Source organism: Choloepus didactylus, chromosome 4 (assembly GCF_015220235.1).
Source record: "Choloepus didactylus isolate mChoDid1 chromosome 4, mChoDid1.pri, whole genome shotgun sequence".
NCBI classification, from domain to species: Eukaryota; Metazoa; Chordata; class Mammalia; order Pilosa; family Megalonychidae; genus Choloepus; species Choloepus didactylus.
Window position 1 is genome coordinate 43969117 of NC_051310.1, and position 23442 is coordinate 43992558.

Below are 23442 nucleotides of genomic sequence, written 5' to 3' on the forward strand. Positions count from 1 at the left end.
CCATCAGGTGGCCCCTCTCCTACAACAGCCCTTGTGAATTCCTACAACGACCTCTCTTGCCCCTACAGGCTAGGCGTAGTAGGCTTCCTGCAATTGCTAATCCTGGGGTGCTTCACCACTTCTTGTTAGTTCCCTTAGTCCCATCCACATCACTGTGAACAGTTCCTTCATTAACTCTCTTCCATTTCTCAGGCTGATTTTGCCCTGAGTTTCCTGCATGGAATCTGACAGAAACATGTTCCAATCTGAACTCACTGTCAGGTTGATAATCAGAATCAGCCGGCATCATAGGATCCTCCTTCATCACTATCCTGGAAAATTCCTCACCTCTCCTCTTTCTTATGCACTCCCCTCTTCTCAAGAGTCCTCCAAGAAAGGATGCACAGGGGTAAATTTGAAATCTTGATTTACTTGGTACCAGACAAGATCACATCCTATGAGATACTCTTTTGCTTCTCTGCCACCAACCTGGATTTCTTATACCTACTTAAGACTTCTGCCTTTGCTTTTTTGTTGTTTTCTCCAAGGAAATATTTTATAATGACACTGACCCTTTTCTTCCAATTAGGGTAGGAAGAAAAAAAAGGAGCATAAATATGTAAAAATATTTACTTTAGTATAAGGTTTTTGTGCGTGAGAATGACCAATGATGCCCACTTGGAAAACGACACTGAGAAACAAACATTATATATTGTTGACTGTAGAAATAAGAACAACGATTTTAGAAGGCAATTTTGCAATCTCTACCAGAATTCTAAAATATGAATACCTTTTGATTTGATTACTCCCCTAGGAAATTTATCCTATACAGGATATTTCCAAAGATGTCCACTGCAGCATTTTTTTGCAAAAGAAAAAAAAGGGGAGCTTAACTGGCCATCAACAGGAAACAGAATAAAATACAATAAACCCATATAATAGAATACTCTGCAGCTGTATTGTCCATGTGGATACTGAGCACTTAAAATGTGGCTACAATAACTGAGGGACTGAATGTTAAATTTAATTTAATTTTAATTAATTTAAATTTAAATTTAAAACCTGATACTAAATTCCATTATTGGAAAACTTAAGTATGCTTGAAACAACTTGGATAAGTGAATCTAGAATCTAGTTTTTCAACTATGAACATAATAAAATCTAAATACAATCAACTATTTCCCACAAAAATTTAGCACCTAGTTGAGATGTGCCATCAATGTAATTTCACATGGGTTGATTTCAAAGACCAAGTGCGAAAAAAAAAGGATGTAAAATATGATTATTTTTATGCTGACTGTAAGTTGAAATGGTAATATTTTTTATATTTTGTGTTAAAGGACTATTAAAATTAATCTCATCTGTTTCCTTTATTTTTTTTTAAATGTTAAAAGCTTGAAGATCTATATGAACTGATATGGAATGAGAGCCAAGTGAAAAACTCAAGTGTTTAATTATCATCCCATTTTTGAAAATCCACTTAAAAGATATGCTCTTAAAATTATTAACAAAACAATCTGAAGAATATACATCATACCATTTTCCACCAATATCTGTGAGAGATGGGGACAACATGGACCTCTCAGTTCCTGTTTTCTACATATACTTCAGTAGTATTTAGAGGTCTCATAAAATAGTCACTCAAAAAACACATGTTGAGAGGCAGGGCAAGATGGCAGCATAGAGAGGTGTGGAATTTACTAGCCCTCTAGAGCAACTAATAAATAGCCAGGAAAAACTAGTATATAGTCTGGAACAACTGTTACTGGACACACATCATACACCAGCCTGGAATGGGTGGAAGGGCTGCAATCGCAGCATAGAACTATAAATAAAGCTCTGCAAACTGCAAAGCTGGCACCCCTCCCCAACTGGCATGGAAGGCTGAGTTGGAAAACTTCACTGTAGGAAAAAGAAGCAGGCTACCTGGAGGGAGGGATAGTAACTCAACTAAGCTTCAACTGCAGTTTTAATTAACAAATTTGGACTACTGAATACAAGCTACAAGCACAGATAAACCCGGAGCAAGCAGGAAAAGAACCTGAGATTTCTCCTGGCAGAAAGGAGGCGGGGCTTACAGAAAATAAATAAATAAATAAATAAATAAATAAATAAATAAATACCGAGGCTTTTGGAGATGGCTGAGCTCAGAATACTGGAAAACAGCTGTGTCCCAAGAAAAGGGGCACAGAGAACCAGGTACCAACACTGGTCAACCAGCAAAACTGGGGGGCTGGGAACTGGCTTGGAAAAGGGGCTTGCTTTTTCCTTTTTTTTCCTCTCATTCCAAGTAGCTCATTAGAGAAAGCCTCAGGCATTTTCAATTATCAGCATTGACCCAGGCAAGGATGGAGTTAAGAGGGTCAGAAAGACAGAGGAATTTAAATGTACAAGATAAGTCGCTAAAGTATGCATCTTCCCTAAGAAAGGGGAGCCAGGCAACTCAAGTGGCAGCCTGCCCTCAGAGAATTCAGACTCTAGGGCCTGGGGAGGAGGAAAAAAAAACAGAAACAACTTAAGCATGGCTTCTGACACCCTTGGTCCCTGGCCAGGACAGGGTCCCCTGAGAATTAAAGAGGCCACTCCTCTTTACACCAGGGGGGAGCTGCAGGCAGACAAAGCACCACCTGCTGGGCAGGATAGGAAAAGCAGAGTCTAGAGGCATCACAGAAGTCTGACAACCTGCCGGATCTCACCCTCAGCAAAACATGGTACTGAATACAACCTCCTCCTGAGACCTGGGCCCATCTGGTCTGGGAAAATCTGATTGGGGTAATCAAGGAAACCAGATGCCTAGACAACAAAAAGTTACAAGTCACGTTAGGAAAAACAAAGATATACCCCATCACAGGAAGAAACTTACACTTTAACTAAGACACAGGAATAACAACAACTAATTATTAATCAAACAAAATTCCAAAATGAATTCAGAAATCAAATCAATGAGTTGAGGGAAGATATGGCAAAACAGATGAAGGATATAAAGAAGACAATGGGCAAACATAAGGAAGAACTACTCAAAAGATTAAAAAAACAATTAGCAGAACTTACAGGAATGAAAGGCACAATAGAAGAGATGAAAAACACAATGGAGACATACAATAGCAGATATGAAGAGGCAAAAGAAAAGATTCATGAACTGGAGGACAGAACAGCTGAAATCCTACACACAAAAGAACAGATAGAGAAAAGAATGGAAAAATATGAGCAGCGTCTCAGGGAAATGAGTCACAGCATGAAGCGTACGAATATACATTTCATGGGTGTCCCAGAAGGAGAAGGGAAAAGGGGCAGAAAGAAAAATGGAGGAAATAAACACTGAAAACTTCCCATCTCTTATAAAAGACATAAAACTACAGATCCTAGAATCGCAACGTACCTCCAAGAGAACAGATCTGAGTAGACCGACTCCAAGACACTTAATAATCAGATTATCAAATGTCAAAGACAAAGAGAGAATTCTGAAAGCAACAAAAGAAAAGCAATCCATCACATACAAAGGAAGCTTGATAAGACTACATGCGGATTTCTCAGTAGAAACCATGGAGGTGAGAAGGCAGTAATATGATATATTCAAGATATGGAAAGAGAAAAACTGCCAACCAAAAACTCTATATCCGGCAAAACTGTCCTTCAAAAATGGGAAGAGTTTAAAATATTTTCAGACAAACAGACACTGAGAGAGTTTATGAACAAGATACCTGCTCTACAGGAAATACTAAAGGGAGTGCTACAGGCAGATAGGAAAAGACAGAAGATAGAGGTTTGGAGAAGAGGGTAGAAATGAAGACTATCAGTAAGGCTAAAAAGAGAAAGAGAAGAAAAAATAAAAATAAAATAAGATATGACATACAAAATCCAAAAGACAAAATGGTAGACAGCAGAGATTATGTTTAGTAAAATTAGCCAGAAACAAAAAGGACAGATACTGTATGGTCTCACTAATATGGACTAACATTGATGAGTGAAATTTGAGAGTTGAGGACACAGGTTATCAGGAGATAGAAAGAGGTTAGAGGTCAGGCATTTGATGCTAAAAGAGTGCAAAAGGTTCAACAGGATTGATTGAATAGATCCAGAAATGGAATGGATAGCATGTGTGATGGTAACACAATGTTGTAAGTACTGTGAACAAAGATGAGTGTGAGTACAGTTGAAAGAGGAAGGCTAAGAGAACGTATGACACCAGAAGGAAAGAGAGAAGATAAAGACTGGGATTGTATAGCTTAATGAAACCTAGAGTGGTCAATGATGGTGATTAAATGTACAAATAAAAGAATGTTTTTAAATGAGGGAGAACAAATGAATGTCAATATTGCAAGGTGTTGAAAATTGGATGCTAAGGGGGAAAAATCAATGCAAACTAGAGTCTATAGTTACCACTAACATTGTAAGATGCTTCCATTGACTGTAACAAAGGCAATATACCAAAGCTAAATGTCTATAAGAGGGGGATATAAGGAAGTAATATGGGATTCTTGGTGGTGGTGATGTTGTCTGACCTTTTCATTGTATTTTATTTTAATTTTTCTTCTATCTTTTGTATTCTTTTTTTTTTTTCCTCCTTTTCCTCTTTCTTTGGGGAAGAGATGGAAATGTCCTCATATAGATTGTGGTGGTGAATATAATCACATAATTATGTGATTATACTGGAAATCACTGATTATTTACTTAGGGTGGATTGTATGGTGTGTGAATAAAACTGTTAAAAAATAAACAGAAGGATACAAGTACTGGAGAAAATGTGGAGAGAGGGATGTACCTTTTCCCTGTTGGTAGGGAAGTAGAATGGCATGGCACAGCTGGAGGGCAGTGTGGTGGTTCCACAGGAAGCTAACGCTGGGGTTGCCATATGGTCCTGAAACCCCATTATTGGGTACATACTTGGAAGAACTGAGAGCAGTGACATAAGTGTACATTGCACACTGGTGTCTATGGCAGCCATATTCACAATTGACAATGGACAGAGGTGGCCTAAGGGTACACTGACTGAGAAACAGAATGGTAAACTATGGTGTATACATACAATAGAATACCAAGCAGCAGCAAGATGAAATAAGTCTTGAGGTATGCACCTAGGTGAATACCTAGGATGTTGAGTGAAATAAGCCAGAATCAAAAAGATAAATATTATAATGCCTCACTAATATGGACTAACTATAATGCGCAAATTCTGAGAACTGAATCTGAGAGCATAGGTTATCAGCGGAAGGCTTACGGTAAAGGTTCCTAGACTGTAAGGTCTTAAACCAGTCACATCTTTGCAAGAACTGTAATGGTTATCTCTAAATTCTGAGATGCTGAGCTGGTTGGTCCCTGTAACTCTGGTATCTGTGTGACACCTGAGACACAGAGCCAGAGTATGGCAGCTATGAACGTCAGCTCATTACCCCATACAGCAAATGTTAAAAAAGCTGAAAAAGAGTTCAGACTTCAATTAGAGATATGAATGAAATAGACTTGATTAGAACTAAGGTAAACCAAACTAAAAGGAAAAGAATGGTTCTGACTGTGTTTTAAAATATCAACTTCTGTGTGAGACCAAAGGAAGAGATGTTTATTTGGTGCAAAATCTACACTTTCTGTAGCAAGCTATAAAATTTAACTTGTATGGTTAGTTTATTCAAACACCATAATTACATGGAAAATTGAATAGGGGTGAGATCTGGTTGGTATGCATAGGTTAGTGTGAAGCACTGATACATCTCAGAGTACTCTGGGCAGGGAATAAAAAGTCTTTGCAACCCCCTTGAGGGCCTGGGGAAAAATGTGGAAACATTAAACATCCCCAACTGGGGAATTCCTGATGTTCTCGCAAGCGGTGTTGGGGACTACCATTGTAGTAGGCCAAGTCCTTGATCTTGGGGCTTGCCCTTATAAAGCTTGTTACTGCAAAGGAGAGGCTAAGCCTACGTATAATGGTGCCTAAGAGTCACCCCCAGAGAACCTCTTTTGTTGCTAAGATGTGGCCTGTCTCTCTAAGATCACTTGGCTGGTAAACTCACTGCCCTCTCCCATACATGGGACATGATTCCTAGGGGTGTAAATCTTCCTGGCAACGTGGGACATGATTCCCGGGGATGTGCCTGGACCTGGCACTGTGGGATTGAGAAAACCTTCCTGACCAAAAGGGGGAAGAGAGATTATAAAACAAAATAAAGTTTCAGTGGCTGAGAGATCTCAAATGGAGTCAAGAGGTCATTCTGGAGACTATTGATGCATTATATAGATAAGCCTTTTTTAGTTTTTAGTGTACTAGAATAGCTAGAAGGAAATACCTGAAACTGTTGAACTGCAATGCACTATCCTTGATTCTTGCAGACAATCATTATAACTATACAGCTTATACAGTGTGACTGTGTGACTGTGATAACCCTGTGGCTTATACTCCCTCTATCCAGTGTATGGACAGATGAGTAGAAAACGGACAAAAAATAAATGAAAAATAAGGGGGAAACAGGAGTATGAGATGTTTTGGGTGTTCTTTTTTACTTTTATTTTTATTCTTGTGCTTATTTTTTGGAGTAATGAAAATGTACAAAAAATTGATCATGGTGATGAATGCACAACTATGTGATGATACTGTGAACAACTGCACACTTTGGATGATTGTATAGTATGTGAATGTATCTCAAAAAAAATTGCCTATTAAAAAAACAAAGTATTGATTTTATAAAACGCAAACAAACAAGAAAAAACCACAAAGGATATTCCCATTTTGAGAAAACAGAAAATTAGCAACAAATTGTTTTCTAGTAGAAAACTGTTAACAGTAGGGCTGTTTATAAGTAGGGCCACAAATTGTTTTCTCCCACTGACTTTCACTATTATTTCAGAGAAGGAAAAAAGTAGACCTCAACACAATTACACAAGATATTAATTATTCATCAGTGACTCATCTATGACAACTGATTCACAACTCTTATAAAATTATTTAATCAAATTAATAATCAAGTAATCTATTTAAAATTTATACACATTTATTAAAACATACAACTTATCACTATCCCATTTTAATGTCACAAATCAGTTTGCATTCTAGCTACCTCTTACTCAACACTCATAGAGTGCTTAACAGGCACTAGGCACTGTGCTAATCATTCTTGATGCATCATCTCAATCCTCAAAATAAGGCCCTCTAAAATAGTCATTGATACAATCTCCATTCTTTAGATGAGTCAGGATTTGGTAAGTTAACTTGCTCAAAGTAACACAAGGGTCAAGAAGGTATTTGAGCACAAGTCTATCTGATTCTGGAGTCTGAGTATTTACCTGGTGCAAGTGCTGTGCTACAACACCTATCAGTATGTGCCTATGGAAAAGCAAGAAGATACTAACAAATTCATCTGTGCTTAGAAGGTTAATCAAGAAAATGTGAAAGTTAGATTTCCCCCTGACTAAACACATTTATGGCCTAGGATAAAAGGATCTGTGTTTGAACTGCAAATTCTCACATACACACACACACCTTTTATATCTTTTATAGGACTTAACTGAGATAAAACAGTCTCTGGTATGAAGCTTACAATCAAGGCTGAAATTTAAACAAATAAATGATAAAAATGCAAAGTGGCACTAAGTACCTACACTGAGGTACCAAGATTAAAAAAAAGAAAAAAGATAAAGCCCCTACCCTTAAGGAGCTTACAATTTATAGGCTCAAGGTTCTTCATTTTAAGTGCTTTGTAAACACTAGGTAAAGTCAAAGATTGCTTTTCTCAAAAAGATTCTAATCTTACCACAAAGGACAATGTTAAAATAAGTCTTAAGGCAGGCTATAAAATAAATAAAGCGGAAAAAAACAAGGGCTCTGGGGTCAAACAAACTGAATTCAAATTCTTGCTACCACTTACAATATGAACCTTGGACAAAATACTTAATCTCTCACAGCCTTGGTTTCCCTTTTTGTAAAAGGGAGAAATATTGATAAAGGCCTGGCAATGCAGTTGTTAGGATTTAAGAATGTATACAAAGAATAGTGCATATGGCATAACAAATTAGGAGAAGCGGACAGGGATACAGTTCTGGGGTAGGAGCTATGGGAAAGCAAAAAGTACTACAATTTAGCCAAATGAACAATCAGGTTTGCTCTAAAAAGGGTAAGGAATAAAAGGAACACGTCCCCTTTAAGATGCCTACACAGAACCGAACTATTTAATTTCCCTTAATAATCTCCTTAGCATCTACTAATTACCCAAAGTGAATCATTATTTTAAAAAACATTTGCAGGTCACTTGAAGAGTTTCTAGTTTCATGAAATCACCTGGATCAGGTGGATTTAAATCTGGGGTTGATGACCTAATTTCCATGAACACCATAATTTCATACGCACAACAGTGTATATTTCAGGGGAAAGGTCCAGAGGACCATCAGATTTATAAAAGATTAATACTAGACAGCTAAATTTGCATTTCCAGAATTTATTTATAAAGTGGAGTTCCTACAGTATTCAATATGAGGCAATTTGATTTCTAATACTATGAAAAAAGAATCACGTTTAATGCAGAACTTGTTTTCTTCCAGATTCTTTGGTCAAGAAATATTTTGAGTGCCTGGTACTTCAGAGCACAGTTAAATGAACAAAAACCATAGTCATAATCCCCAATACTTTACAAATTAGTTAGGAAGAAAGAATATATGAAATAGTTAATGGAAAATTTGCCAATACAGGAGTGAAAAGGTAAGCATGGAAGATTCCTAGAAATAGCAAGAGTGAACAGCTGAATGAAATGAACATGGATTCTTGGAGAGGAGTTATTCTAGTCTAGATTAGTGGTTTTTAAGTTGTAGGATATGCTGTATTTGTGAGCCATGAAATCAGTTTTAGTGGCTCTCAACCAACTTTTTTTTAAATAAAGTAGAACATAAAATTAGAGCACATCATGTAGCTGAAGATGTTGTTTTGAGAAATGTTAATGTATAGTTATATAAATATACTGGTCCACATTTTAAAATATATTTCTTATTGTTGGTCTGGTAAAAAAGTTAGAGAGCCTAAAGTCAAGTCAAGATAAAGGGCACGGGCATAAACAAACCATAGAGGAAGAAACAACCAGTTACATGAAAGAAGAACATGTAAATCAATGTGACTGCACAGATGATCCATTAAGGGAGTAATAAAAAAAAATATGGTGATACGGTGTACACATAGCTGTTCAGGAGCCCAGGTGTTAGATTGAGGCTTCAAAGCATACCACTGATGATTTGAACAGTTTTTATATTTTAGCTTATGTAATCCTCTTTCTACAATCCTTTGAGGGTTTTACAAAATTCAAATTATCTTAAATATCCTAGTTTGGGGTAATTCCTATCAAAATACCAGTGAGATTTTCTGAAGATGCAGACAAACTTATTCTAAAATTTATATGGAAAGGCAAAGGAATTAAAACAGCCAAAACAATTTTGAAGAAGAATAAAGTTGGAGAACTCATATTACTTGATTTCAAGTCTTATGCAGTAATCTAGACTGTGCAAAATTAGGAAAAGGATAGATCTAACAATAGAGCCCAGAATAGAGCTACACAAATACAGTCAAATGATTTCTGACAAAGAGACAAGGGCAATTCAATGGAAAAAGGGTGGTCTTTTCAACAAAAGCTCATCAACTAACAGGACAAATAAATGCAACTTAACCCATACCTCATACTTCATACAAAACTTAAACTGGATCAGAGACCTAAGTATAAAATATAAAACTTCCAGAAAAAAACACAGGAATTTTTGTGACTCGGTTAGGAAAAGAGTTCTCAAGATACAACACCAGAAGTGAAATTCATAAAAGAAAAGATTGATAAATTGGATTTCATCAAAATTTAAAACTTCTGTACTTCAAAAGACACTGTGAAGAAGATGAAAAGACAAGGCATTGACTGGGAAGAAACCTTTGCAAACCACTTATCTGACAAAATAAGTCAGATAATATATGAAGAACTCTTAAATATATGAAGAACTCTTAAAATTCAAAATTAAAAAAAACACAAATAATCTAATTTAAAAATGGACAAAGGAAAAGGGACATTTCACTGAAAAGGATATACAGATGGCAAATAAGCACATGAAATGATGTTCAACATCACTAGCCATTAGGAAAATGACAATTAAAAGCATAATGAGATACCACTATACACCCAACAGAACAGCTAGAAAAAATTTTAAAGCAACAATAACAAATGTAGATGAGAACGTGGAGAAACTGAATGTCCTGTACATTGCTAGCAGGGCTGTAAAACAGTACAACCACTCTGGAAAACAGTTTGGCATGGAAAAATACCATCAGCCCAGCAAACATACATCTAGGCATTCATCCCAGAGAAATGAAAACTTACGTCTGTAAAAAAAATCTGTACATGAATGTTCATGGCAGCTTTATATAACCCAAATTGAAAGTCAAAATGCCCTTTAATAGGTCGATGGTTTAACAAATTGTGGTACATCTATACTATTGGAATATTACTCAGCAATAAAAAGGAACCAATGATTGCTACTCACAACATGGATATCAAGAGCTGAGTGAAAAAGCCAACCTCAAAAGTCATATGCTATATGATTCTATTTATGAGACATCATCAAAAATGACAAAATTATAAATTCTGAAAACAGATCAGTGGTTACCAGAGGTTAGGGAGGGTGGGAGAGAGAGAAGGTGGGTGTGACTACAAAGCAACAGCAAAAGGGAGATCTTTTGTCTTGATTGCAGTGATGGTTACAAGAATCTACAATTGTGATAAAATGATACAGAAATATACATACACACACACTCTACCAATGTCAATTTCCTAGTTGATACTGTACAAGAGGTATATAAGATGTAACCATTCTGGAAGACTGGGTGAGGTAAGTGGAACCTCTCTGTAATATCTTTGCAACTTCCTGATTATCTGTATTCCAAAATTAAGTTAAAAAGAAAAACTTACAATACCAAGTACTGATAAGAAGGCGCAAAAAATGAAACAATAGTTTGCTGCTGGTAGCATATATTAATTCGTAAAATGAATCATGCTGAAAAAGTTTGGCATTATCTACTCAGGCTGAACATATACATACCCTATCACCCAGCAATTCATTCCTATATAGGTGCCTTAGAACAGCACTGCCAAATATATCTTTCTGAAATAATGACAATGTTCAACATCTGCACTGTGCAGGAAGACAACAGCCATTAGCAACATATGGCTATTGAGCATTCAGAATGTGTCTAGTGAACTGAGGAAATTAATTTATTTTAGTTAATTTGGATTTATAATCATATGTAGCGAGTGGCTACCATAAAATGGAGAGCATAGCCCTAGAGAAACACAGGTACATATGCACCAAAATAGATGTTTGTACAGGATGTTCATGGTAACACTATTCATAATAACCCAAAACTCACAGATCCATCAACAATGTGGTTAAATAAATTGTGCCATATTCTTTTAAAAAATAAAAGCTACTCAATTAAAAACTGTTACAAATAAGTTTTATAACATTGTAAGTAAAATCCTAAAATTCATTTGCATATTATTTGAGCAATTCTGTGATTCTGCCCCAAGTTTCAAACAACTAAATTATAAACAAACTCTCTTTAATAAAACCTGCTCTCTAAGGAGCGGTCCATACAAATTTCAAAGCCAGACCTTGGAGAGCAGAGACTTTGCTAATACTTCTCTGTATTAGCTAAGACCTCCTCAAAGTCTTGCACATTGCAAATATTCAATATTCGTCTATAACTTTCTATATGGGTATTTAGGAAATTCAAGACAGAAAAAACTATGTACAAGTAAATGATGATTGCTTGTAGAACAAAGAAAAACCAATTCCTTTCACATGACAATCACACAACTACAGTCCCATTTTTTCATCTGCTTAAAAATAATAAGAGTTTTCATTTACACTGTTTTTCGACAGCAAGAAAAGCTAACTGCAGCTGTTCGTAAACAAGCAAGATCCACAGCATAAGAAATCATTAAAGTACAGAAGAGTGCAATGATGTCAAAAAAGATGTTAAGTATAACACATTCAAAGTTCTAATTGTATTGGAATAATATAACATTTTCTTAGTAAAACGTGCAACCATTTCAGTTTAAGCTCTAGGAGGAAAATAGGAGACATGGACAAAGAAAAACTAGATTTCTGGGAGTCCAGAGACAGGTAAAACCACAGCTAGGAAACCAGTCAATGGAGCATGAAGCATGTGGTGACTGAGATTCAACCCCATTCTGTCACTCCCAGGGCAAATTTATTGTGATAGTCACCTATCTTGGCATCTCTGCCTCTGATATGTGAAGGAGTCCAGACTGGGGGCAGAAAGATGGGGAATTAAAATCTCTACTCCACTTCTGTTTTGATAGAAATTCATAAAGGAAGAAAAAAACCAACTCTTTGAAACTTCATTTATATCCCAAACAACATAAAAATGAATACCTAAAAAAATGGATATTAAGTGCAACCAAATTACCTAGCTCAGTGATTTCTTAAGAGGTACTCAAATATTTTTAAATCATGCAGTCTTAAAGGCACTTCTGAAACACACAAGCAATTAAAAATGTAAGTAACTCTGGAAACAATGAAATATAAAAAGCCTACTTCTTAGGTCGAATCAAAGTAGTGCATTTTAAGTGACATTACCAAACTTTTTCTCTGACAATATAAAATCCTCGAAACATGAAATCATATTTCAACACAAATTCTCAGTTTTTTTAACATTAAGTTTCTGATAGTATTGTGAAACAGGGCAGTTATATTAACTTATACCTAAATATCACAATTGAAAAGGCAACTTTGATATAAATAGAAACAAAGAATTATAATTTCTAATACTTGGTATAACATATTAGATATGCTACAAACTTCAAAAACCCTGACTCTCCTGAATTATCTCAATCTGTCAATTTGTCACAAAGCATTGTGCAGCCCTGAAACAAAGAGGGGAGAAGCGAATACTTAAGTATCAACTATGTGTCAGACATTTTGCCAGGTGCCTTCTATACCTTATTTTAACCTTGTCAATCACTCTCAAGAGGTGGCTGCATGTTAAACATGAGGAAAGTAAGAGTTGGCCTAGAATTAAGGCATGCAGTAATTATCCAAATCTGCTGACTCCAAGCTCTTTCCGCTACCTTACTATAGTTATTTTCATCTCTCCTACTGTTTTTTTTTTTTGCCTTAAACCAAAGGTTTGCAAACTAAACCCCCCAGGCCAAATTGGGCACAGCCTGTTCTTGTAAATAATGTTTTATCTGAACCAGATTCATTTGTTTAGCTGCTTCTGCACCACAAAAGCAGAGCTGAGTATTTACAACAGAAGTGATATGGCCTGCAAAGTCTAACAATATTTACTATCTGGCCTTTTACAGAAAGCTGTCAACAACTGCCTTAAGTGATCAAAGAAGTCAAGAATCTCTTAAAGACCTCAAAACCTCAATATTTAAGATCTTTGAGACAACTATTAACCTAAGAAAGAACTTTCAAGGTATGAGAACAAAGGCCAAATTACTTGAATTTTTACAATGGTTAAGTCATATAAGCTCAGATTTAGAAAAATGATAAAATTAAAACAATTTGGCTATGAAGTTACTGAAATCTTACTCTTCATAAACTGTCTTATACTATAGTCAGAATTGATGAAGGAAAGACCTTTCCAATCCAAAACAGAGAAAATATATTTAATGGGCTTTTACCAGGCATCCATATTTTTCATGAAAGAACACTTTCAGTACAACACAAAACAGATTCTGGCTTTTTCTTACAGGTGCTTTATTTTATATCTCACTTCATACTTTTTGACGTCTTTAATACATTCAATAAATTCATTCTACTCTGACTAAACTGAACATATATATTGATTAGTCAAGGGTCTGAAGTTGATCTTCTGGTGTGAGGAAGGTGCCTTTTTAAAACTTTCCACTGTTTTTGTAAGTAAACATCTCCAAATTAAATCTTTTCATCTTACTCAAAAGACACTTCACTATCCAAATTCATTGAAATAACCTGTCTAAATTAACCCAGTGTGAGGGATGTTTGAGTACAATGATACAAATAACATTTCCTTTCTTCATTTCTTTCTTCATTTACTAATTTTAAATAAGAGTCCTCAAGTAAAGTATCATCAACAAACTCCAGTATAGACCAAGAAAATGTTAAGTCCTGCCAAAATGTAGAGTTTATATAATGGTTAATGAGTATCTTGACTTCCCTGACTTTATATAAAGTACTTTAGTTTACAAAAGCTTATATTTAAGTCTCCATCTCTGTTTTTAAAAATAAATGTAATGTATATTAGCCAATGAAAAGCAATCCAAAACAACTTTTGCTTAAAATAACACTGGGATTATTCCCAGAATCCAAGAATGGTTTCAACTTATGAAAATTATTCAGTGGAATTCATTACATTAACAGTTAAAGAAGAAAAACCACATGGTCATCTCAACAGATACAGGAAAAGCAAAAGCATTTGACAAAATTCAACATCCATTCATGATAAAAACCCTCAGCAACCTAGTAATAGAAGGAAGTTTCATTAACTTGATGAATGCAACCTGCAAACAACAACAACAAAAAAACCCAACAGCTAACATATTTTAAAAGTGAAAGATTGAATGCTTTCCCTTGAACATTATGAACGAGGCAAGGATGTTCCCTCTACCGCTCCTTCATCGTTGCGCTGTAAGTCCTAACCAATGCAATAAGTCAAGAAAAAAAGGCATGTGGACTAAAAAGGAAGAAATATCCATAGATGATATGACTGTTTACTTAGAAAATTCCAAGAAATCTGGGGGTGGGGGGAGCTCCTAGAGCTAGTAAATGAGTGACTCAGGCTACAAAGTCAACATCAAAAATCCCTTGTATTTCTATATACTAGCAACGAATAACTGCTACACACTAGCAATGAAAAATGGAAATTTTTTTTAAAATTACCACTTAGAATAGGACCAAAAATTGAAATATTCAGGTAAAAATCTAATAAAATACATGCAGGGTGTACATGCTGAAAGCTACACAATACTGATGAAAGACATCAAAGACATAAATAAAGGGAGAAAAATGCTGTTTTCATATATTGGAAGTCTCAATATTGTTAAAATGGCAATTGTCCTCAAATTGATCTACAGATTAACACAATCCCAGTCAAATTACCAGCAGAATGTTTTTTGGGGGATATCAGCAAACTTATTCTAAAATTTATATGGAAAGGCAAAAGAAATAAAATAGCCAAAAAAAATCCTGAATAAGAATAAAGATGGAATACTCATGTTAACTGATTTCAACACCTACTCTAAAGTTACAGTTATCAAGACAGTGCAATACAGGCAAAAGGACAGAAACATAGATTAATGGAACACATGAGTTTAGAAATATACCCACACAAATACAGTCAAATGATTTTTAACAAAGACTAAGGTAATTTGCTGGAGAAAGAATAATCTGTTTGACAAACAGTAATGGAACAATTAGACAAATAATGAATGAAACATGACTCATACTTCATACAAAACTCAAAATGGATCAGAGACCTAAATATAAACTTCCAGAAGAAAACACAGGAGAAAATTTTTGTGACCCTTGGGTTAGGATGAGTTCTTAGATACAATAACAAAAGTGAAAAAAAAGATGGTAAGTAGGACTTCACCAAAATTTAAAACTTCTGTACTCCCAAAGATATCCTTAAGACAAGCCACAGACTGGGAGAAAATCTTTGCAAACACCTATCTGACAAAGGACTACATGTAACTCCCAAAACTTGACAAGGAAACAAACAATCCAATTTAAAAATGGGCAAAAGATTTGGACATTTTACCAAAGATATACAGATGACAAACAAACTCAGAAAACAATGCTCAACATCATTAATCATTAGAGAAATGCAAACTAAAACTACAAAGAGATACTGCTATATACCTATTAGAATGGTTTTAAAACATAGTAATACCCAGTGCTGATGAGGATGTGAAGGAACTGGAACACTCATACATTGCTAACAGGAGTACAAAGTGATATAGCCATTTTGGAAAATAGTTTAACAGTATATCAGTTCTTACACTTCCGTAATGAATTACCACAAATTTAGTGGTTTAAAAACAACATAAATCTATTATCCTATTATTCTGTAGATTAGAAGTCCAACACGGGTCTCACTGGGCTTAAAATCAAGGTATCAGCAGGGCTACTCTCCTTTTTGGAGGCTCTGGGAGTTAATCCACTTCCAACTTCTATAGGCAACCACACTACTTGGCTTGTGGCCCCTTTCCTCCATCTTCAAAGCCAGCAATGTGGCATCTCTATGGCTCTACTTCTGACTGTTAAATCTTTTTTTCCGACTGTGCTCTTCTGCCTGCCTAGTCCCCCTTTAAGTACCCTTGTGATTACACTGGGCCCACTGGGATAATACAGGGTAATCTTCCTATCTTCAAGTTGTCTGATTAGCAGCCTTAATTTCACCTGCAACCTTAATCCCCTTTGCCACATAACCTAACATTTTCACAGGTTCTTGGGATTCAGACATCTCTAGGTCGTGCCACCAAGTTTTTAAAATAAAGTTAAACACACACCTACCATAGGACCTAGCAATACCACTTCCAGGTGCTTACCCAAGAGAAATGAAAAGAACTGCTGATACACACTCAACAACACAGACGAATCTCAAATGCATAATGCTAAGCGAAAGAAGCCAGACTCAAAAGGTTACATACTGTACGATTCCATTTATGTGATATTCAAGAAAAAAAAACAAAATTATAGGGAAAGCCAACAGATCACTGGTTGCCAAGGGTTATACATAAGAGGAGGGTTGACTACAATAGTGTAGCAAAGGGAATTTTAGGTGATGGAACTGTTCTGTATCTTGATTGTGAGAGCGGTTGCAGAGCTCTATGCATCTGTCAAAACAAACGCACACCAAAAAGAATTAAATTTCACTTCATGTAAATTAAAAATAAAGTTTAAATGTTTTTAAAGAAGGGAAACAAATATATCATTTCTCACCCATCAGACTGGTAGAAATTTAAAATTCTGACAGTGCCAAGTATGGGCAGAGATGAGAAACCACAGTACTAGATACTGTTGGCAGGAATGTAGAATTTTAGAGGGTAATTTGGCTATAACTATCAAAGCTGAAAAATGTGCATCAACCTGCTACACGGCAATTCCACTTACAGGCAGGTTATACATTCTAGGAAAAACTTTACACGTGTGCTCAAGAATACATGCACAAGGCTATTCATTAAACACTGTTGGAAACTGAAAAACTGAAAGCAACCCTTCAGTAGAGGAATGCACAAATTGTGGTCAGGGGTTATTAAAAAAGAAAACCAGAATAAGGGAATGAAACAACCCTGATTATATATATATATATATATATATATATATATATATATATATATATATCTTTTAAGAAAAGTAATTTACTGGCTTGTTTATTTAATATGCGATAATGAAAAGAGCACTGGATTTGGAATCTGAAAACAAGCATTTTAATGTTCAGTTCCAACTCCACCACTAACCAGCAATCAGACCATGGGCTACTTCTATAAACCTCATTTTCTTTTTCCTGGAAAACAGAGAGTCTACTTCCAACTCAACAATTCTATGATTCAGTAAGTATAAATTTTAAAATTAAATTCTAAAATATATATGTATGTCAAGAAACTATTTTTCCAGACATATGGAAATCAGAAAATACAAAAACAGAACATCTCAGTATATTGATACATAAAATGGACCATATTTCTTGGTATGTCGGTGATGAGATTTTTAAATCAAGATCACAATTCAAGCAGAACATACAAACATTACAAAACCAAGCCAGCTAAATCCACTGTACTGACTTGGGTTACTCCTGAATAGAATTTATTTACTCATTCCCATTTTAATGTCCTATGACAAGTTAAAGTCTATCTTTACCTGTCAAGTTCAAGTCTGCCTAGCCAAAGGACGTTCAACTACATGGCACAATTTATTCAACTGTTTTACAAAAATAAAAAGAATTGCTTTTGGTACTTTTACCTGTTTCACCTTTAAAACTTTACATTCTAATTTAATAGCTTTAGCCTCTACAATAGTTTAGAAAGCCTTTTAAAATGTGTAACATGATATGTCCACAGGGACCTAGTAAAAACTGAGTAATTCACAATCCAAGACAGCTTAGTTAATAATTTTCATTACCACCAAAACCTATATTTCAAGGACACCAATAATCAGTATGTCATTTGTTCCTGTTGCAGAAGTTACTACGTTATTAACTTCTGGTATAATTCAAAAGCGTTATTTAGAATACTATTATTAAAACACCATATTGCTTTTTTAAAATCAAAAATATTAACACCTTTCACCTTGTCAGTCAAATCAAAATTTCAAAATTCTTCCATAAGCTTTCCAAATACAAATTCTTAAAATTCTAAACGAGTACGGAGACAAACACACAACCACTATATACTACTTTTAAAAACTTCCGAGCTATCAGATTTTAACTTTAGCGCAAACTGCCAAGAAAACCTTCCGAACGAAACCTAAATTCCGTGCACGTTACGGTATGTCAATCAATAAACAGAAGGTGAGTTATTATTAGGAAGTTACATAATTTACTAGATTGTTTAAAGCGTCTTTCATTAAAGGTAGTTCACAATTTTATAAGCTTCAAAAGTTCACCTTGCAATCTTAGAGTAAATTATCAGACACCTTTAGAGAAATTAGGCTTTTTAACAAGTGGTTACAAGGAAGCAGGAACTGTTTGTTTTAAAAACGCAATGAAGCCGAATACTAGGAGCTGAGTCAGGCAGAGAAACGCTGGCTACATTCCGTCTTTTAAAGAAAAGTGGTGTTCCCGACGCCGACCTCCCCGACCCGGCCAAGAGTCCAAGAAGTCCGGACTCCAGGGCGGGGGTGCAGAAGGCAGGCGACCCGCGGCCGCGCCCCCTGCAACCCAGGCGGGCAGGAGCCCCCGCCGAGGTGCATCCCCCGCCAGGGCAAAGGGAGCGGACACTGCGCAGGCAGCGTTCCTCCGAGGGACAAAGGTTGGGCTCACGCCCTCCGCCGCCGCGGCTCCCGCTGCCCGGGGCAGCCAGCGGAGCAGCCCCGGGTCCCGCCCGGGCCGGAGCGCGGCTTGTGGGGGGAGGGGGCGAGCCCGGCTGCCCCTCCCCCGCCGCGCTGAAGGGAACCTGTTGATTAAGATCTTCACACCGAGCCGCAGCCGGTCCGCCTCTTACCTCCACGCCACCGCAGCCGCCGACTCTACCGCCCCAGCCGCTCCCGAACACTGCAGAAGCGACAACCCTGCGGCAGTCCTTAAAATACCGGATAAAGAATCCAGAAACTCCCGATTCCCCACCTCACAATCCTCAGTCCCCGCCCCGCCGCCAGCCTCCTCCGTCGCCGCCGCCGCCGCCAGTGACTCCACCTCGAGACCGCGCGAGACCAGCCCCCGCGGCCGCCGCGAGACCGCGCACGCGCCCCCGGGACTCCGGCGAAGCGGACGCGCCTATCCCAGCCGCTCCGCGACGCGCCCCGCCCGCTACTAGGCAGAGAGGCTGGCGTGGTTCGCCCAATCCCGAACCCGGCGGGGAGAGAACGCCCGCTCATTGGACCGCTGTCCAGCTCCCTAGCGGCGGGTCGCGCGCACTCGCGCTCCTCTAAGTATAAATTGCAAACTGTTTCGAGCTGGCGGCCTCAAGTCTAGTGGGCTTGATCTTGTGGGTTAGGCTGGACGCGAGGGTTCCTGAGGTGTAGTCGGGGGCGAGCTAAAGTTCTACAACCCCTGACTCTTTTTTTCCCCGGATGAGCTTCGTCACCTAAAGAAAATCAAATTCCCCTCCGAGGTGATACCTCAAGTCCTGTCAAGCACCTCACCTAATCTTTGTTTAAAAAAATAAAGGATATTCTAAAATTGATTGTAGTGATGAATACCCAACTATGTGATAATACTGTGAGCCATTGTTTGTATACTTTGGATGGATTGTATGGTGTGTGAATATATCTCAATAAAATTGCATTTTAAAAAAATCTCTCAGATAGAAGAGGGGGTGGTGGTGACATAATTAAACATGTTCTCTGCTTTGATTGTAAGCAAGAACTCTACCCCTCAAGGCACCCTGTCCCACTTTTGAACAGCTCTGTTAATCAACCTCTCCTTGTATTAGGCCGAAATCTGCCTTTCTAGTACATGTGCCTATTGATTCTACTTTCCCCCAGGGGCGCACTTTATAGCCAATCCTCCTTCAAAGCCCTTCTGATACGTCAATTATCATGTCCTTCCTCCTTTCCTCCCACCATATTTGTGTTTTCCCATTTCTGTCCCAATAGCCCCAAGTCATTATTGTCAAGTTTTTCACCTTCTTCGCTTACTCTGGACATCCTAAGGACACCTAGCAAACTGCGGTGACCTGAACTAAGCAAACGTCATTCCTGGTAGTTAAGACCTTTTTAGATTCCTACCTTTCCCAGATTTTTTATCATCTTCAAATCGGATCAGCATTCCATCCAAGTCTGAATTCAAGTTGTTTATAAGTGATTAAGAAGACGGCCAAAGACAGAACTCTGAAGCATGCCACTGGAGATCTTAATTCTCCTGCCAACAAACATTTATCAGTAGACTTTGAGCACAGACAGACAACCAGCTCCAAGTCTAACTGAACTGTCTTCTTGGCCATCTTCCTCCACAAAGATGCCATAAGAACTTGTGAAATGCCCAACTGAAATCCGGATTCCCTAGAAACTGTCAACCATATGCAAACAGAAAAAAAAATATTGTGGGTTGGCTTATTTCCTTTTCTAAGTTCTAAAGCATAGACTATAAACAATAATTTGAGGAGCTTCCTCTAGCTCTTCATTGAATTTTTCTTCCTCTAACTAGTTTCTCAACCTGGGTACAATATAATTGTTTGGGGAGCTGTCCTGTGCATTGAAGGATGTTTAGGGTGGGGATGGTGTGGGGGATGCAAAATCACCCCCAGTTAAGAACCACTGATCTAGCTGTTCAAAGAATTGACCTCCTTAGAAAAATAGTCTGTCCTTCCCCATACCTTCCAATTGCCTTGCCTTAGGTAGTACTACAAAGCACTCCCACCCGAATGAACCCTCTAGATAGCTAGCCTTGCTTCCCCAGCTCTTTGGACTTCCCTGTCACAGAACCCCACTCTGTTATAGGAGGATCCTATCAGTGTGACATAACTGTTACTGTTCTCAAAATACGTGGAAATTCCTTTATAAAGTGCTATGCAAATGTTATTATTACGTCCTAAATGTATTATCATTTTAAAACAATGCAAATCTTTATGGCAAATAAGGGGTCCATTCTCTGGTGGATGGAGCTATTCCCAGAATCCTCAAATCACACAAATTGTTGGCCTTATATGCAAAACAACAACAATAACAAGCAGGAAGAGTAGGCAGAGAGTGGAAGGTATAGAAACTAGAGGCAACCTGATTGCATTTGAGTTTTACCTTTGCTACTAGCTAGTTCTATGATTTGGATGTGTGATAAGTTTCCTGGCCCTAAATTTTCTCATCTGTAACATAAGGAAATTAACTACTAACTTGTTTTTTCTAGTTTATAAGACGGGTTAGCAATATGGGAACTCTGTACTTCCTGCATGATTTCTCTATAAACCTACAACTTCTCTAAAAAATATATAAATAAATCAAAAATTAAAAAAAAAAAAAAAGGATCCTGGTAGCCTCTGCATATGGAGTCTAACATGCAGAGCATAAGAGTTAAGAAAATATAATATTTCATCCCAAAATAGAATGAAGTTGGTAATCTGTGATTTATAAACCCTTGTCAGAATGGTTGTTCACCCTTGGCACAAGGCACTTCACCCACTGAGTCACTCTGGCAAATTTGTAACAATGTACTATGGATGACTAGTGTAAGCCAAGCTGTAAAATCAAGTGTATGGTGGAGATTAACCATGGTAAATACCTTTCCTCCTTCCTCATCTTGGCACCTGATTAATCCATCACCTGCCAACAATCCCTATTATACATTTATGTAATAAAATGTCATGTAATTTTTTTTCATTAAAGGTTTTGGGAAAACATATTAATATTGCACTTCAGCCATTTGCAACAGTTCTGAAATCTCAGTTTTCAAGATTTTTCCATTCACTTATCTAAGCCTATTATATCTCTTTGCTTTTATTACCTCTAGGAAAAAAATCAGGTTTTTATAACTGAAGGGTAGCTAAATCCTTTATAATTGCATAAAACAGATGATTGGAGATAATGAAATTAAAAGCAGAATACTCACTGATTCAGATATGAGAAGTTAAAAAACAATGAAATAGTGGCTATATTAATTATTAATAAATATCTAACATGAAAAATAAAAAATAAAACAAACAATTCTAATTCAATTGGCTTGGTTATTATTATTTTGATTTTTTTTGTAGTACTCCTTAACCTTTCATAAATCTAGCTAAAAATATTATGCCCCTAAGCTAAAAACATTGTGTACCTGTTGCCATGTGAAATGGAAGTTCCCACCATGTGCAGTCAGCATCAGTCTCATTCCGTACAGGTCAGTATCATTCAACTCAACTGACTTTAATAAATATTCACTCATTGCAGAGATATAGACAGAGATATAAATAGATAGATAGACAGATAGATAGATACACACACACATACACTGAGTGTCTCTGTGCTGTAGAGAACTGAAACATGAATTGACAATCCCTGCCCTGCAGGAGTTTACAGCAAGGTGGGAAAAAGGACAAGATGAGACAAGTACACACATAGCTAAAATACAAGAAAAAAATGGGAAATTAAAATAAGGTGTTTTGTGAATTCAGAGAAAAAAAGGTTTTGTACCAGGAGAAGCTTTACTATCTTATGGGGAATGGAGTGGACAGACAATAAACTATTAAAGTAGCTACACACAACAGGAAAATCAAGATATTATACATACATTTGCTTAAAAAAAAAACAGACACAAAAGTCTTTATGAATTTGAATCACTAAGAGAAGTGCATAGAGGAAAGAAGCATGGCTTTATCATGGGAACAGCAAGTAGCAAACAATAAATTCAGGGCAAGAATTCAATATTTAGGACATCAGTCATTTATCACACTTTTATTTGCACCTTTCTTGTGTCTGGTCCTGTTCTAGGCTGGGGTGTATGGAGATATAAAACATGATTCATGAGAAATCTTATAATGAGGAGAGGAGGTAGGTAAATTTGGAGCTTGTAAATTTTTCTACAGAAGGAAAGGCCAAGATTGAATGCCAAGAGAGAGAGGAAATCAAGTTTCTTCTCCTTTAAAAGGGCTCTGTGCTACATAATTACTCTTATCTTTTCCTCACCAAACTCCCAATGTTTTGTCTGTGTAACAAATTTCAGCTACTGCTTTAATTCATATTGATATGTGAATATCTGTGACTGCGCTGAACTCAAGTTGTCTAAATTTGCTGCTCCTAGTGCTTCTTCTATTCTCTCCTGAACTCACTGAATTGTTTTTTATTATTATTTTTATTGTGTTAACACATACATAACTT

The 23442-nt window shown here is 36.9% G+C and overlaps 1 protein-coding gene across 3 annotated transcripts in view; it reads right to left on the reverse strand.

The window, feature by feature from the left end:
- MPP5 (membrane palmitoylated protein 5) overlaps window positions 1–19275 on the reverse strand; it is a 142923-nt gene extending 123648 nt beyond the window's left edge. For all 3 annotated transcript variants that reach the window (XM_037832493.1, XM_037832492.1, XM_037832494.1), the window contains exon 1: window positions 19158–19275. The gene's annotated coding sequence lies outside the window, so the exon portion shown is untranslated. The remainder of the gene's footprint in view (window positions 1–19157) is intronic.
- Between the last annotated feature and the right edge of the window lie 4167 nt (window positions 19276–23442).